Source organism: Nerophis lumbriciformis, linkage group LG22, assembly GCF_033978685.3.
Source record: "Nerophis lumbriciformis linkage group LG22, RoL_Nlum_v2.1, whole genome shotgun sequence".
NCBI classification, from domain to species: Eukaryota; Metazoa; Chordata; class Actinopteri; order Syngnathiformes; family Syngnathidae; genus Nerophis; species Nerophis lumbriciformis.
The window spans coordinates 7,044,652-7,050,698 of NC_084569.2; positions in this window are offsets into that span (position 1 = coordinate 7,044,652).

The following is a 6,047-nucleotide window of genomic DNA, read 5'->3' on the forward strand; positions in this document are numbered from 1 at the left end:
CACACCAGTGCGCAATCATCCGGGAGCCGCGCTGAGCGCACCTCCAAGCGCGCTCGCGCCACTCAAACTGCTGCAGGCAGCTGCGTTCTATCTTGTTTTAACGTCCTGTGGCACTCTTCTGGGATCACGGCGGACGAAACTGCTCATGCTCAGGGTGTTTGTGGAGGTTCGGGGTTTTGCACAAATGTGATGCACCATGTTAGATGTCCCGGTTTTGTGACTGTCGTAGACATAAACAGCGTCGCAGCTCTTGCAAATCACGTAGCCAGCATTACTATCATCCTGATTTACAACCTCATAAAAACGAGTCCACGCTGAACTTTTCTGGCCTTTTTTTCCCCTGGTCTTTAGTATTCCCTTTTTTAGTTTGTCGCGTACCACGTTTGCTGCCGGCGTTGCCATCTCTTTTTTTTTTCTTCTTCTGTTGTGGCATATGCAGCAGGTGCCTGCTCGTTTTTCGTATGTGGGTAACAACATTTAACTATGTATATATATTTCCCAATTGGTTTAACTGCCACCCGCCTGAATCTATTTAAAATCTAATTTTTTTTTATTTCAACCGCCCGACCCGACCCGCGGATAAAATCTAATTTTTTTTTTATTTCAACCGCCCGACCCGCGGATAATCCGCGGACTCCGCGGTTGTGTCCGCAAACCGCGCATCTCTAGTGGAGACACTTAAAGGAGGACAGGAATTCCATCAGTCCCTTTATTTAGCGAAATAATTTGTCGGCCATAACCACACCAAAACAATGTGTAAAATACTTTTATCCAGCAAAACTGGTCGTTGTCTATCGTACAAACCAAGCCAAAAGCAACTCTTTGTCATGTGTTATATCAACATCTCTCTCACCTGCACCAACACACACACTATTGCAATTAGCCACTGCTGCGTTTATGGCCACACAAAAAGTTGGACAACTCCAACACGACACGTAAAGTGTACATTTCAGGTGGTTTTACTACGACTCCTCAATCAGTGTGCTTATTCTACTGTCATTTGGTAAGAATGTTATTTTTTGGGATATTAATCATGAAATGATGTTACAGGACTACATAATTGCTAATAAAAATATTTATTTTACAGACAGAAAGTGAATAAACACTTCATCTCATGCAACATGTGAATGTTTAAAGGGGAACTAAATGTGATCTCTGAAAGGGGTACACAATCTTTCCAAAGCAGGACCCCCACCTAGGCATAAAATACTATAGTGCATAACTGATTAAAAAATATATATATATATATATCTTAGTGGGCCAAATCACATATATTAGAAAATAATCTCTTGAAATTGACTAGTCACTTGATTATAATAAGACATTTAAATTGTTATGTCAGGTTTGAGACAAATGTGCTGCTGGTATGACCCATACTTGCCAACCCTCCCGGATTTTCCGGGAGACTCCCAAAATTCAGCGCCTCTCCCGAAAAACTCCCGGGACAAATTTTCTCCCGAAAATCTCCCGAAATTCAGGCGGAGCTGGAGGCCACGCCCCCTCCAGCTCCATGCGGACCTGAGTGACGTGTGACAGCCTGTTGTACATGCACATGTGACCCACCCATAATGTGTCACATTTTTGTGTTGATTTATTTAGTTTATTTTGTGGTTTGAATTCGTTTTTGGAGCTGTCATTAACACATTTATCAGTATTCACATTGGTCAGTAGGGGGCAGTAGGGCGTTTCTTCCCAATTGAATGCTATCACCTGCAGACCGGACGTGTCTTGTCATTCTGATGAGCGCGACCAGTCTGTGAACAATTGAAACGTCCTGTGTGCTTTTCCCTCCTGTATAACAGGTTAGTTTTGGTGAATCAACTCACTGAATGATATCCATGTGATCTTTATAAGTTTAAGTACACATTCTGATGGTGGAGCCTAACTCTAAAGTGTTTGTGAGTTGTAGTTTGTATTTGTGAATGAATCCAGTGCACAGCTGCAGTAATCAATACAAAATGGCGACGTGAATACGCAATGTTTATGTAGGAACTTCTGATCCTAATTCAGACTCCCAAATTAGAGCTCCCGTTTTCTTATTGATTTTATAATGTATATTTGTATAATGTGTGTGTTCTGAAATAGTGACAGAGAATAGAACAAGGATGGACAATTCAACCCTTAACTCAACAATGAGTAGAGGAGTGTTATGTGTGTGTATATGTGTAAATAAATGAACACTGAAATTCAAGTACCGTATTTTCCGCACTATTAGCCGCACCTAAAAACCACAAATTTACTCAAAAGCTGACAGTGCGGCTTATAACCCGGTGCGCTTTATATATGGATTAATATTAAGATTCATTTTCATAAAGTTTCGGTCTCGCAACTACGGTAAACAGCCGCCATCTTTTTTCCCCGTAGAAGAGGAAGTGCTTCTTCTTCTACGCAAGCAACCGCCAAGGTAAGCACCCGCCCCCATAGAACAGGAAGCGCTTCTTCTTCTACTGTAAGCAACCACCCGCCCCCATAGAAGAAGAAGAAGAAGCGCGCGGATATTACGTTTCATTTCCTTTGTGTGTTTACATCTGTAAAGACCACAAAATGGCTCCTACTAAGCGACAGGTTTCCGGTTCATGAAAAGACGCAATCTCTCCATCCGCACACGGACTACTATTTCACAGCAACTGCCTAAAGACTTTCAAGAAAAGCTGGCTACTTTCCGTGCATATTGTAAAAACAAGATAGCTGAAAAAAAGATCCGGCCAGAGAACATTATCAACATGGACGAGGTTCCACTGACTTTTGATATTCCTGTGAACCGCACTGTGGATACAACGGGAGCACGTACGGTGAATATTCGCACCACAGGGAATGAGAAGTCATCCTTCACTGTGGTTCTAGCTTGCCATGCTAATGGCCAGAAACTTCCACCCATGGTGATATTCAAAAGGAAGACCTTGCCAAAAGAGACCTTTCCAGCCGGCGTCATCATAAAAGCTAACTCGAAGGGATGGATGAAGAAAAGATGAGCGAGTGGTTAAGGTAAGTTTAAGTTTACGCGAAGAGGCCGGGTGGCTTTTTTCACGCAGCTCCGTCCATGTTGATATACGACTCCATGCGCGCCCACATCACGCTGGTTTTTAATATATTATTAAAGTTTGACTGACCTATCTGACTGTTTTTTTGACATTCCTTTAGCGCAGTTAGATGCGGCTTATAACACGGGGCGGCTTATAGGTGGACAAAGTTTTGAAATATGCCGTTCATTGAAGGCGCGGCTTATAACCCAGGGCGCCTTATGGTGCGGAAAATACGGTATTTCTTTTATTTATTTATACATATATTCACTGAAAGTCAAGTATTTCTTATATATATATATCTCTTAACCACGCCCACGCCCCCGCCCCCTGAAATCGGAGGTCTCAAGGTTGGCAAGTATGGTGTGACCACAGTGTGCACATCTCTATTCCACTCAATGCTCAGAGTGTTTGTGTGTTTGCTCACACACATGACAAATTAGAGGGAACATTGCTGACACCTAGAGGTCACTACAATGTACTGACAGGTCACTAAACATGAACGTTGAACACAAACTGGTGTATTTATTTGCATTTTTTCCTCAAATAGTGAAACCCAACACATCGTATACAATTCCTCGTCGGTTGTAACTGGAACACGACAAATGGATTCCTTTTACATACCTGCCAACTTTTGAAATCAGAAAAACCTAGTAGCCAGGGTCCAGCGGCCGAATTTCGTTTGAGTCTATTTCTTCCGCGAGTATTTTGTAAATGTTTTCGCCTGTGCATTCCCTCAAAGACAGAAGTACTGACAATACTTCTCCAACGTCGTCATCGAAATATCGAACACAAATGGGGTACAGTTTTACATCGTCATAATCGGTGCTGCCGTCAGTCGACATGCTAAATGGTTCCGTCTTCATGACATCGCCGATACTTTTTGGAGGATTCTGTTCCAAGACACTGAATAATGTTTGATGTTTTGGTTCGACCACATCCATATTTTTTTGGCGATTTTCGAGTCGGGAAACATTTTTCCGAAATAACTGTCCCATGTGATCAGCCAGTGCATACCTGCCAACTTTTGAAATCAGAAAAACCTAGTAGCCAGGGTCCAAGGGCCGCAGGCCCCGGTAGGTCCAGGACAAAGTCCTGGTGGAGGGTTCAGGGCTTCGCCCCCCGACGCAAAATGATTATTAGCATTCCGACAGGTTAAAATGTTGCTAAAACCATCACTTTTCTATCAGTCACAGTGACTTTTCAAAACAAAAATATTACAGCAAAAATCATATGGGTTGATTGACATGTTTATTCTGTAAGCTAACTTCAATAGTTTGAAATTATTTTGACAGTTAATGCCAGTTATCCTGTCAACCTTTCACAAGACTTCAATTTGTTCATTGAAAGTATAAACAGTATAAACACCTTTTACAGTAAACAAATGGTAAAACAGTACTAAACAATTCCATTAAAAAAAAAATTGGTGTCATTATTAACTTTCTGTCCAAGCTTGTATAATCTACTGCCTTGTTCAATTGTAAAAAATATTCTGTGCCTAAAATTCACATTTCTATCACAATTATCATACTGTAAACATGGTAAGCTAACTTCATTAAAATTAATAGTCCTGTCAATAGCATGGAATTACAATTCAAATGTAGTTTTTTTGTAAGCCTTTCAAAAGAATTCAAAATATGAAAAATTAATGAAAATTAATTTAAGCCATCAGACACTTGAAAAGTGGCACATCACATCTCTAATGTAATCATTTGAACTTTTCAACAGAAATAGCACTGCAAAAATATTAAGGACATACTTCTGTATTTTGGTAGTTATGCTGTCAACATTTAACAAGATTTCTTCAACTTGGACTTGAAAGCATAAATAGTATAAACACTTTTAACAGTATGTCGTGCTGTGAAATACAGCCGACAGGATTGCGCACCAAACACGAAGCAAGGCCAAAGCGCATGCATGGTGCAGGAGAACAAAGGACTTCTTTCATTTAAGGTTTGTGATAAACCATCAAACTCATTCGTTAAAAGGACTCTATAGTAATATAAAGCGAATTTTTCTGGACATTATCATGCAAGAAAAGTTTATTTTTGGGACCGCGATCACCGCGTAATGATTTTTAAAGGTTGCATTACAAACATTTAACTGTCCCATGTGATCAGCCAGTGCGATTGGAAGTCCATGCTCAATTATTGCCTCCGTAAATAAAACTTCCGGCATTTATCACATCCAAAGAATCTGTTTGGGCGACGAAAAACGTTGAAAGTTTTCCACTTGTATCGCTAGCAACGGCATTAGACTTGTGTTTTTTTGTCCCAACGTGGTCTTTTACATCGCTAATTCCTCCGTGTCCGATCGAAAAATCTTGTCCGCACAAGGTGCAATTGGCGTAGTTTTCACCCTTTTTTGGAACGGATAATTATTCCCGGATAGGCTTTTTGAATATTCTTCACGGAATGACTGCAGTTTTCTTTTCGGTTTAAGACTCGTTTGCGATTTTTCTCCGGCTGATTCCATGATCGTTCGCTCGTTTCGAAACAATGGCAACAGGTGCCTCGTGCTTGGCAGCGGTGCTATAAATAGCCTCGCGCATGGCATTCGGAATGGCTCGATAGGAAGTTACGGGAAGCGGCGTCGATTGTCATTGTTGTTACGCGATTTCGTGAATAAAACTGTAAAAAAAAAATTTTTTTTTTAATTAATGAAAAACCGTATTTTTTATCACTGCAACCGTAACCCGGAATAGGTTGATGAAAACCGTACTAATTACGGGAAAACCGGAGTAGTTGGCAGGTATGCTTTTACTCCTGCCCCCATCAAACATTTTCCCGAAATTGATTCATGATTTTTTTTTTTATGATTACACATTGCTAGAACCCCCCCTCCCCCTCACATAATTGTTCTATTTATTGCAGCTTTGGATATTTATTCCCATCCTCTTCTACAATGCTTGTGGTTTCTGTGCACACCCATCCGGGATGTGTCAACAACACCCACAGCAAATGCCGATGTTCTAACTTTAGTGTTACGCTACACATTGGAGTCCTCACCGTAATAGTTTTCATAATG